Here is a 12,788-nt window from a genome sequence, read left to right on the forward strand (position 1 = left end):
ACAGGGAGAACTACTACCCTAACTATAGCTCGTTTCCATCCCATATATCACATTGTAAAACTTCTGTTTTATCCAGCCTCAAAAATAGCTGCTTCAACTGTGTCAAAAACCATATGGCAAGCATCACCCCCACACATCGCGGTCTATTGTCATCAGCCGTTGATGTCAAAGGGAATTAATATCATAGGCACTCCTTAACTTTCAGAATGGGCTGGAAGGAAATGTAGAAGAAATACTTCCCTTCCAGCTGTCTCTGCACATCCTCTAATTGTTAGATCTGGTTATCCTTCTCAACTAGCACGTTGAAAATGCAGAAGTCTCTAAATTTGTCTTTTTGCAGTGGTCCGTGTTGCTTATCTCTTTAGTCCATCAGTAAGCTGTAGTTTTCCTCCTATCCCTGCATAGGTGTGATATTTTGGAAAAATAGTTGAAATTTTTGTTTTGCATTGTAGCGGAAGTGACAACTGATTCTTCATTATTCTTGTCCTCCTGGTTGACCCCATAATGACAAATGTCACAACATCATTCCTTGTGTGACAGGCTGTCTCCCCTTACAAAAGCACACCTTAGAATGAAAATTGCCTCCAGTCTGTCATTATCTTGGCTCATTTACGTGTGAAATTTTGAATCCCTAACTGATTAGTTCTCCTAAAACTATTGATATAGATACATATTCATATATATTTACTTCTCATATTATTATTTCTGTCTTTCATCTTGGTCTTTGTCCAATAATGCAGCTTGGGTCTTAGCAGGCTGAAAGGCATCGGATCCCAGAGTGTAATTTTCAGTATTGCTCTAGGCTACTGAATTTTAGAAAGTATTTAATGACTTGTACTGTGTTGAAACAAACTGCTGTATAATATATGTATTTAATTTACATAGCTAAACCCCAGCTCAGCAAATCGTGTAAGCATGTTTATCTCCTTTGGTATTCAGCAAAGCACTAAAGAGTATACTTAGCGTTAAACTTGTCCAGGTTCACTAAGTTCAAGCACTTTGTTTAAGAACTTTTCCAAGCAGGTAGATTACTAAGAGATCCCTGATGAAACAGTATTTTACAATTTGGTACACTGAAAAGTGAGGTAAAGGGAAGCTAATGAGGAGGTTCAGAGTTTAGGACTGAAATATTTCACCAGACAACGTGTTTAAGTGCTTTCACTGAAAAATGTATTTAATACAAATTGGAAATAGAACTAAATGATGATACTTGCATTGAAATTCCCTGGATTTATCTATCCAGCAACAGAGCCTAGTCGTGAGCCACAGATGATGAACTTCATGTTAGAGTTGTAAGATTCATAGAAAAATTTTGTATTTGATTCCATAGCTTCTGCTCTTCAGATGAACATTTACTATCGTGTACAACAGGACTGTCCATCCAAAGGCATTGTAACGTGTTCTTGTGATAAATATAAGGAAATAATCTGGCTATCATTTGGGGGGAACTCTGGGTAAATTTTAACTTCTAGTGACAGCTATTGCATGAAATTACACCAAAGTATTTTGTGTGCCGGGGCATATACAGTTCAGAAGTATAACATTATACAGAAAAAAAATTTTTTTTTTCCAAAATTGGTACTTCTGTTAGAACATGAAACACTATAACTTTGCTCATTTGACAAGTATTTATATTTAGGTAGAGTATTAATATTAATTAATATTAATTAATTTTCTTTTTCCAACAAGAGAGCAGGTGTTTTCTTGTTTTATCAAATCAAATGAGTAAATCCCAAATACAGCATTTCTGGAAGGCCGTGCGTGTCACTCCACTCATTCTTTGGCTCTGTGGCCATAGGCTGATGAAATGTAGACATGTCTGGCATTTTGCAACTATACACAAGATCTTGTCAATTTATGAAAAATTACCATGATATCTTGGTACTAAAGTGCAGGCATCATTAAATGTACATAAGACATTTGAAAGGTCTCCTCTAAGGCCTCCCCTAATAAAATTACCTGAAAAATTATACTTATCAGTGTTGTGTGAAAGCTACAACTTTCATTTCATAATCTGAACATTTTGCAAGCGTTCACGTTTTCGATCCACTTGTTCTTTTACTCGGATTTCTGATGGTATCTCATTTAGTTTTTTCAATGAAAAAAATGCAATATATTGATTTCTTCCCAAAGAAAAGGATGACTTTTCTCACAGAAACCAGGGTGACTTTAAAACATTATATAATGTAATGATTTTACCACTGAGAGCAATGAAATTAGAGAACAATTTACATTAAAACTGTTGTCTTAAGTAAGACTATTTTGTGTAATGTAATCCTTGTATTTCTGGATAAAATTACTTTTTTGATAAATAATATTTTTTCTGTGAATAAATGAAAGTTCCTTTATCGTAATTTTAACTTATAAATGCAAATATGATTCACAGAGTTCTACAGTACAATTTTTTTTTTGTTTATCTGGTATGCACAGGAAGGAAAGGTCAGGGCCAAAGACAGAAAGTTCAAAAGTCCAGGACAAAAAGTTATGGCTCATAATACATTTTAAATTTTTGCAGCTGTTCCTGTCTCCTCCTGTACTATCCAGATGTACCAAAATTCATATTTTTAATCTGGCAAATGTCATATAAACATTAAACATTTCACGCACAATAAGATACTCTTGATTTCATCACCTGCATTTTGACTTGGAGATGGGTCAAATTTCAGAACTATTTTTTATCAGTGGAGTCATAGTGCAGATATTAGGAAGTACACAGTGCTGAAATACTGCATGGATTCAGCTGGCTACTTTTTCCATTATTCTGTCTTGAGGCTGTTTCAATTCTAACTTACATTTATGTTGTACTGCTTTTTTAATTTGACAGAAAAATGACTAAAGCTGAATTCCTTGACTCATTCGTTATAAAAAATCCAAGATCAAAATTCATTTTTACACTGTTTATCTTAACTCTGCCATATCTGTGAAATATTATGACCTCTATTCTTTCCAGGTTTGCAGATTGTCTTAGTAGTAGATATTCTTTTGCCTTGTTCTGAATCTGGTTAGTGTGTATTGGTTGATATCCTTATGTCAGCTTTATAGTCCTAAGATTTATTTTCTAAATATGAACTAAATTTTCTTCATAATAGTAATTTTTCAGAAGTAGCTGTAGCAGTTCACAATACACTAACCAAAACATATACCAGTAATGAATAGGCACTACTGATAAACAAGGAAGAGAAAACATCAACACTTCTGCATTAAAACTCTGGCTAGGAAATGGGAACTGAAAAAACTCTTCTTTGTTTATTATGTTCAGGAAAGTAGGGATTCTTTAGTTAAATATGGCTTAATTATGACAGTTACTGTGATTTAGGCAGTACAGTATTGCAAAGTTACACACACATATATGTAGAATACATATACACACATATATGTATTTGGCCAATATGATATAAGCAGTGTGGCTAACTGGCTCTCAGTCATTTGTTATCTTCTTAATTTCACAAAAGAAATGCTCTATTTGGGATTTCATTTCTAGTGAATAAAAGTGTACCTATCTCATATCTCAAACTATTGCCAAAGATTCCAGGGTACAAATGACCTTCAGAGAGCTCAGACAAGCAGACACTTTCTCAGTAGTGTTTTGACTTGGGAACACATGCGGAAGAAATTCTTTCTCATTCTTTCTCTCCCACCCTTTTCTTGTTAGGGGCAAATCTGTTCCATCTCGTGCTTTTCTTCCTCTCCCTCCCTCCTCACAGGCAATAAAAGCCCTGCTTTTCTTTTGTTCCCTATAGCCATGCTCACAAAGCCACCAACATAAACATCACTTTCAGCAGGCAAAGAGCCATTCTCCGTGCAAAAACTTACTGACGGTTTTATTTACTTATTTCTCCTTACATTGCAGGCCTAGTCTGAGAAGGAATAATCCACAGACAGTAACAGAGCAGTCTTTTTGAGAACTTCTATCTGAACTTCCTCCAAATGCCAACATCTTACGACTTACCATTGCAAAGCACCTTCTGCCTTACTTACTGAAACACTAGGGACTTGCCTATCCTAAATAGACAAAACACTGAATTAACCATTCAAGTTAACTTTTAACTCGGACAGTCCTTTACTTTTGCAGTCCCATTCTCTGAGAAAATTCCCTTATTTTACCGAACAGAAGCCTCAATTCACATGAAATGAATGCACCCATTCAGCTGAGGCACCTTGTCTTCCTAGGGTCCACCTGTAGCCAGTGGAGAGAACTTGGCATTTCCAGAAGGCAATTCTGCTAGCCAAGGTCTGAATCACCTTCTGGAGAGCCTTATCTCCTCCTGCTGATAAGGGAGGGGGCTAGGCCAGCCAAATTCTTAATTTAGGCTTTGGTAAAGTACATAAAATTAGGTGGCACGCATACAATCCTAAGATGTATGCTAGGAATGGTACCTGAATCCCACCTTCAGACTTCAGAGACCATAAGACAAGGAGAGGTGGGCTTCCTGTGGCCTGGATTGTTAGAAGAGAGCTGTTTTACATAGGAATCTACCACTAGAGAATGAAAACTTGGCCACCAGATTCAATGTGCCCTGATTTCTTCTCAATTATTTTCCTCTCTTGAAAGAAAGCGGTAGAATTATTCTAGCTGTGACTTCCAATGGCTGAAGACGACCTAGCGAGGCAAATTTGACCAAGAAAAAGCATAGTGGTCAGAGATACTAATGAAGGGGTAAAAAAAAAGAAAAAACAATTTTTTGAGAAGGTGTGTAATCGTTGCCTTGGAGCAAGGCAAATCAATTACACCAGTGACATTCACGAAATATGTTTGTCTAGCCTGTTAATAAAGCCTGCAAGGGTGGACTTCCCACCAGCTCTCTCAGTTCTGGTGTTTAACTAGCTTTGGTGCTCTGCCCTTGGAGACCTCATTTGAGCAGACGTTTGCTCTCTGCCCTACCCTCACCCCACATAGCTCTTCAGCTTCAGTATTAGTATTTGTTCTGCCTTTTCATATCTAGACAATCTTTCACTTAGACAGGGCAGATGTAAAATTGAGCTTATTCAGTGCCAAAAGTAGCAGATACATGTTCCTGGATTGGACTTTACATTCTTATCCAACTTGTCAATATGTATGTAATATGTTTTTATGGATTTTTTTTTATCTGTACTATTAAACCACGAGTTGCAACATGTAAATGTTTGTCTGCAGTGAGTATATACTTTTCAAGGACATTTTTGAAAAAAACAGGATAAGACTTCTCAAGAGGCTATTTCCTAGCTAAGGAAAAAAAGCAATGAATTTAATAATAGCAGCTTATGAATAAGTATTTTAATTTTAAAAATGTCTAGTTTTATCACAGCAATGCATCTCCTGGAGAGATCCTTCCATAGCATTTTCAAATTTAAAACAGCTACCATCATTTACTTTTTCTTATTTTTCCGTATATCTTATATTTTCTATTATTTGAAGCACCCATGGGGAAATAGGTACTTGGTTGTTTCTCTTCCTCCTCCCAGGTGTAGAAAGAGATGGGGACTTAACAGTGATGGTGGGACAGAATATTTGAGCTGCTGTAATATGGACAAGCTGTTACATTCTTAGTGGTCCTAAAACTGGGGTGAGTGAAGAGTGAGTTATAGAAAATTTTTATATCTGTGCCTCTTCTTTAATTTTACTGAACTGACTGAATTGCCAGAGGTAAAAGAAAAGCAGACCTGAACTTTTGTCAGAACTTCAAAAGACTTTGGTTGTTATCAAAACATTGTGTAAATGTTATAACTCCACAGTTCCTGATTTTGGCTCAGACCCTGATTACAGTTGAATTGTTTCCGGCTAATCAAAACAGAAATTAATAGAAGCCTAGTAAGAAAGTTCACTTTATTTATGTTATTTACACTCTAGTCTAATCTCAAGACATTTAGATAGCTGAGATAAATATCCCTTTGGTTTCCACTTTGAACAGAACTTAACCTATGCCTGAAGGATTACAGGACACTGAAGTCTATGAAAACATAAAACAAAACTGCTTTCTAAAATAATCTTCCATATTTTTCAAGCACTCACAAATGGCTTCACAAAACTTAGATGACCACATATTGTACATTCATATTGATATTTCAAATACAATAAAGGAAAGTAGCAATTTGTGCTCTTTAATTGAGATCAGGCAATCTATAAGAATGGGACTTACTGTCTTATGTATAAAGATACTAGACAGGACAGAGAGTTTTTTTATGCTCTCCAGAGCAGGCATCTATTAATAGAAATGAGAGCCTGGAATATATCCTCTGGTGTAGCCATAAACAATTTAAAAGCATAATTAACATAAATAGCCAGCAGATGTCATTTGCGTTTTAGGCTATTAAAACCAAAAGGCTATTGTTATGGCAATGAAGTACTTTGATAGTTTGCCCTTTGGGGAATACAAGATTTTCTCAGACTTTGAAACTTGCTTTTATTAAGTTTCAGTGGAAATTAGCTTAAAACATTATCATCTATATTGTTAAAAATTAGAAATCAGCATCAGGTAAGATGTAGTTTTTTAGTGTAACATTCACATAGTGTGAGGTGGATTGAAATATCTTTTTTTTTTAACTTAAAATCTAATTGATAGCAAAGCTGATTAATTTCAGTAAAACAACACCAAGCTCTAAGTTCAGTGTGAGTAAAGTTAATTAAAAATGGATTTAATTAATTTAAAACGGTCTATCAATAAAATCCTTAGAATGAAAGAAGAGGCACATTTCTCTTTACATTGTGCAATTGGTATGATGTTGAGCTAAAGTTCAGCATTAGAAGAGTCTCTGAGCAAAACATTCAAACTTACCATTTTAATGCATATTTAAATTTTACTAAACCTGACTAGATGCTTTGGTGACCGGGAATGGAATTACTCGGTGCTAAAATGTGGGCACATGCTTAAGCACTTTATTGAACAAGAGTCTAAGGGGCTAACTACAGAAGCACCTATTTTAGTAATAACAAAGCCAGATGTACACAACTAATAACATAGCCAGATTTTTCCCACACATTCATGAACTGATAAGTGCTTCCACACTTATTTTCACCTCTGGGGTGTTGAGTTTATTATTTTCTACTGAATATATTAAAAATGGAATAAACTGTCACACATCCAAACAAACCACTTATCTGTCAGGCAGAATTAACAATTTATGTGCATTCTGCTGGGTACTGAACATTGGGTTAGATTTGCTCTATTGTTAGGATCCAAATATGAGCAATTTACTTGATATATCTTGATAAAGTCTTACATACTTCAGCTGACTTTAGACTTACATTGTTTAAATTAAACTCAGCATAAATATTTTTATATTTTGGTATATTTGACAGTGCAGGGATACCTGTTCTGTATGTCCAACTTCTATAAAGCAAATAACTGCGTTTCAATTTTTTTTATTTTTTTATATTTTTCTTATGCATCATTATGTTTATAGTATTATTAAATTCCATTTTAATTATGTGACGCTAAAAGATTGCAATAATTGCATGGAATTTTGCAGATGCCCTATATGTTGCACAGTGATTTTCCCATGATCCAAAATGTTTAAATCCCTTCTGATACAGCATTCGTAAAATACTGTGCGACCGTACAGTAATGGAAGCATAGACACTGAGAGCTACTTCAGGAAACCAAAAGGAGATTGCTGTGCATGCTTGTATCAACAGAACATTAGCCCCCAAATACCTTTCAGATGTAAGATGCTACAAAAGTTGAAGAGCTGAGAATCAGGATTGCCCAGGAGTTCTCAGTCTAGCATACGTGGCCATATGAGAAAGTCTTTAACGAGGGTCACAGCTGAACTGTTCACAAGCACCGCAGTGCTCACGAGCCCCCAGCAGCCTATACCTTGCTATTGGCACTCTTCCAGCATGCCTGATACCTATAACTTAACAGTATCAAAAGAGATACTTTTCTCTTTTGAGAGAGAAAGAGAGAAGACGGATCCCTAATAGGTGAGGGACAGCAGTGGACTCGTACAAACCTGCTGGGAACTCAGGGAACATGTGGGAGGAAGCCAGTATGAGCAAATGATAGACAGGGATTTTGCAGGTACACACTAAGCTACTTGAATGGTTCCTACCACCAGAAAAGGACTCAAGGCTGCTGATCTTAGGAAAGAGCCCATCAGCTGGCTGAATCAGGTAAGTCATATGCTCCCCTCCTCAGCTTTTCTTTTCAACTCATGCTTGGTTTCTCTTCTGAAAGTCCATTCCTTCCAGAACTAGCTCTCCCAAGTAGCGTATTGGAAACCTCAGCTCCTAGGGTAATGCTGAAAATCCCAGCACCTGCAGGGCTACCTTGAGTTTGCAGTGCAGACTTGGGCTAACCTTATTCTGGCCTGCAGCCTAAAACAGAAATGCACTGATTTAGAAAACAGCATCTGAGTATCTATGGCCAAAATTTTCAACAGTAAAAGCCTAAAGCAAAGATCCAAACCTACATTCAGGTAGATTAACTAGCAACCTCCTAGCTGTTAGTATTCTAAGTTTTGAAAACCTGGTCATAAAAGTGCCTACATATGTAACTGTTTATCTTTTCCTTTGTACAGGATGTACTGATGTACAAAACATCAGCAAAAACCTATCCAATGTCCAGTGTCCGCTTAATGCTGCTCTTTGGGATGTGGCCATATTTACACAATGCATGTATTTAACTGTATTGACTCAGGCTTGTTTCCAATTCCTTAAGTATGGCGTGAGAAACCTAAACAAGAAACTATCTAACTTTCTACAAATCTGCAAGTGTATGATGTTATGCACAACCTCCAAGTTATCCTTCCTTTCAATAATATTCTAAAAAAAAAAAAAAAGACGATGACAAGTATAAGGCAATATGTAAACTAACCCTGAAAATGCTCAAAATTGCATGCAAAAATCTCATTAAAGCTGAAAAGCAGAAAAGGGAAAGCTACAGGTTGAGAAAAGCTGCAGAGTGCACTGATTCTAAGAAGAGTGCTCTCCCTTTGTCTGTGGCATCTAAACCCTACGTATATTGGAATAGATGTTCTATTTTAAAACGCTAAGTAAATATTAAACTTTCACATTCTTTATCTTATTGTTTGCATTCTTTGACACTTGGCTGCAACGTGCTGCAAGTTTCCCAGATGAAGTCACTTTTTAGCAAGATGGCAGATTACTTTGAAGTAATACAAATAATCAAAACTTGTGAAGAAAGGCATTTCCTAAATGTTATAGTCCATCTCACTAAGTGCACTTTTAGCAATCGAGAGCGATGTTAGCATTCCCACAACTGCAAGAGGCGAAACACTGCTGAACTGTCTCTGGATCAGCTAGGCTCAAAAATCAGCCTTTCTCTTGTTTTTTTTTTTTTCCTTTTAAGAAGTGGGAAAACCTGTGGCAAACACAGGCTTTTTGATAGACTGAAAGGCCATACTGCTGAACACATTGTGAAAAGCTCTATCCTTATTCATTCTCTTTTACAAGAGAAACAGTAGCTCTGTGAAGCTCTTTTCTTGCTTTCAAAAGCAACCTCTAATCCTGCAAAGTCAATTAAAGATCCTTAGGCACTAAAGATTCCTAGGAACTAATTTTCCTATGATAAGAACCAAGGCTCCTGTGCACTTCCATATGGGTGTCAGAACTCAACATACAAAAATTAAATGACATGTGTCTCAAACTAAGCACTACCATTAAATAGAAATTTGAGAAAACTGTCATGTTCCCCCTTTCACAGCTCATGCCAGTATACGTAGAATTGCCCTAATACTGACCAGAAAAGAAAATTCTAAAGTCAGCCAGTGTGTTTTGAACATCTTCTGGACATCAATATAATTATTTCATATTTAATGATAAATACCTGAAAGAAACAACATTTGGCCATGGCTTTTTCCAGAGACCACAAAAGCTATTTACTTACAGACTGATTTGTATTGATGCATAACACTGATAACACAATGCCATATTGTGTTTATGGATTAGGCTCACCTTCCCATAATTAACTTAAGCAAAAATGAGGTGATTTATTCAATTAAGTTGCTTAGCAAAAATATTTTTGTCAATAGATTTTATTATATTAAGCAAATCTTGTGCATTATACCAAGGCAAGAGCAGTAATATGAAGAAATCAGGAAGGAATAATGGAACTCAAATAACCTTTTTCCCTCCCAACTATATATGAGCCTGCAAAGACTTGATATATATTTATATTATATTTATGCATATATATACATGTATACACACACACACGCACACATATATATGTATGTTCTCCTGATATAAGTAGTTTGCTATCTTCCAAAACACTTGCTAGCACTAAGCAAGTTCTACCCAAAGGACTAACCACATGCTTCTACAACACTAAGCTAGCATAGATTTAGCAGCTGGAGTTTGAAAACATTGCCTCTTCTGTAACATGACAATCAGATGTGTTAAATTTTGTTAGAGATTCAATCTACAAAATAATGCCAATGAACTTTCTGTTACTAGAAGTTGCCAGAAATCAATAACAAATTTCCCTCCTATCCATGAATACCAGTACAATCTTCCAGGGACCAAAAACTGTAGTTTGCTTTTGCTGTTCTCAACAGATATTTATAAAATAGTCTCACATCAGATTGCTTTAGGATTGTCAGTGAGAAGCACATAGCATCAACAGTTAGAAACACTGCTCTATTCTCATTTGGAAATGAGAAGGAAAAATGTAGTTTAAGCTACTGTCACAGTCTCTAGGGGTGGGGATTTATCACTCCTAACTTCAGCTATCTAAATTTAAACATCAAGTTTAAATTACTTCTCTACTCAAACACTATGCTAATGGAAAGAGAGAAGCATCTCCCATGGATGATGATTCAGGCCATCTTAAAATAGAAACCTAAGATAGGTGGGAAGTGCCTATCTTTCCATTTAGTACAGAAGGAATCTAGATGAGGAATTTAGACAGGACACCTAACTCCTGAAGAGGTAAAATTATTTGAAAGAAATACCAAGAAATTACATGCTCTGAAAGAGGAAAACCATAAAGGCTTTGCTAGTGAATAAAGGCAAGTTATTATCACCTGATCATGAGACTGCAAAACTAAAGCAATAAATTAAAAAACAAATTCTGAGAATATCCTTGAGGAATGGAGAAAAATTAAGACTTTTTCCTCCTTCTCTAATGAATTACTTGATTTTAGTGTCTAACAGTGAAGTGTTGGAAGGAACCGTGATTCATCATCATTTTGTGACCTTTCATTGCTTTTACTGTGTTTCATGTACTTATTCTTAGTTTGACTTTTACACATTTTCTGTCAGTGGTTAAAGACAATTCAGTCAACTGCTGTCAGCCACCTGCCTTGGTCTTCTGGACCGCACGGAAGAGGAACCATGCTGGAAGGGAATTCAGACAAGGCGGTGAAGTTCTGCATTGTCTGGGAGAAGAGCCAAGTCAGGTGTCAAAGGGTTACAGGATTGATGCTTGAGCTCAGTGGTGGAACTAAAAGGAAAAGGGGATGCAGTGATACTGCCTCCCTTCATTTCATGACAAAAATAGTCATAAAATCTAAGCTGTTACCTCACAGAAACAATACCATATCTTTTCAAAAAGTATTAACTTGTCTCTCTTCTGGATCTTCTCAGGTCCGAACGTCAGAGGCATTCTGAAGAGGCTTTTGGACCTAGACAAACTCCCATAATTTCTTCTCCTTGTTTCCTACCTCTGACTTTTTCTAAGATCCTGGCTTGTAATCTGCTATCCTCCTACAGTTCCTTATGGCAATGTCTCAGCGTTATCCAAAAATACGTGCGTTCCATAAAGAAACCACCTACTTGCTTGGAACAGATATTGGCATCCTGGGTCTTGTTAGATTGTACCTTCAACTCACTAACTTTCTTCCAGAACAATATTCTTCCAATTTTATGAACCAATTTCAATGAGTCATTTGGACATCCAGTTTAACCCAAACTGTTCCAAGTTGAGTTCAGCTGGAACTGAATCTCTAGATAATCTGTGGAGGAGGAAAGGTGTGGGCTCCTGCTTATAAACTGTTATACATGGATACTCATTTGCTTAACACACCCAATGAAGTCAAAAGAGGATTACTTCACAGATATGCTAAGGTGTGGTTTGGAATCAATCTATCTAGTGTATAGAGATGATATCAAATTCTTTTGCTACTCACCCAATTTTAGCAGAACTCACAGCTGCATAGCGTATTCAAAATCATAGTTATGCTCTTTGTGGGTAATTTGCATTTCTTATAGCCAGCATTTTATGATGCGGAACAATGTTGACCAAAGACACACAGAAATGTAATTTGAAATTATAGAAGAGTTAAGCTTTTCACATTACCTCCAGTTTCACATGCTATTCTTTTACCTTCAGCATTATGTATGCAGACAAGCACACTAATACCTTTGTTACATAACTATTCAGAAATGCTCCTATTTCACAGGAAAGATGCATCTCATTCACACACCTTATGCAAATAAGATATAAACTGCTACACAAGTGAGGACATGCAACGTTATGTTTGAACAGGCTATTTAGGTGAAGTCACCATGGCCCTTCCCTGGGCCAAACAGTAAAACCCTCCCTTCAACTTGTTTTCTTCTGTTCTTGAGATTGGCAAATTACTACTACTTCATCATTAATGGGGAAGAGCTGTACAGTGGAAAAACAATACCCAGTTTATGTTCAAGGTTGGGTTGACCCCTACTGAACATACTAGTATGCAGCAGATTCAGTGTGAACTGGACAGTTTTTAAAGAGCAAACTCAAATGATGTCAATCATAAGCATATGCACGTGAGTTAACTTCTGCTTTTGTAAACCCTTATACTCAACTCTCACCTTTGTCACAGTCTGAATACAGCTGTAGAAAAGCAAGTTGCTCAGTGAGCAG

Source organism: Apteryx rowi, unplaced genomic scaffold (genome assembly GCF_003343035.1).
Source record: "Apteryx rowi isolate R43461 unplaced genomic scaffold, aptRow1 scaffold_135, whole genome shotgun sequence".
Taxonomy (NCBI): domain Eukaryota; kingdom Metazoa; phylum Chordata; class Aves; order Apterygiformes; family Apterygidae; genus Apteryx; species Apteryx rowi.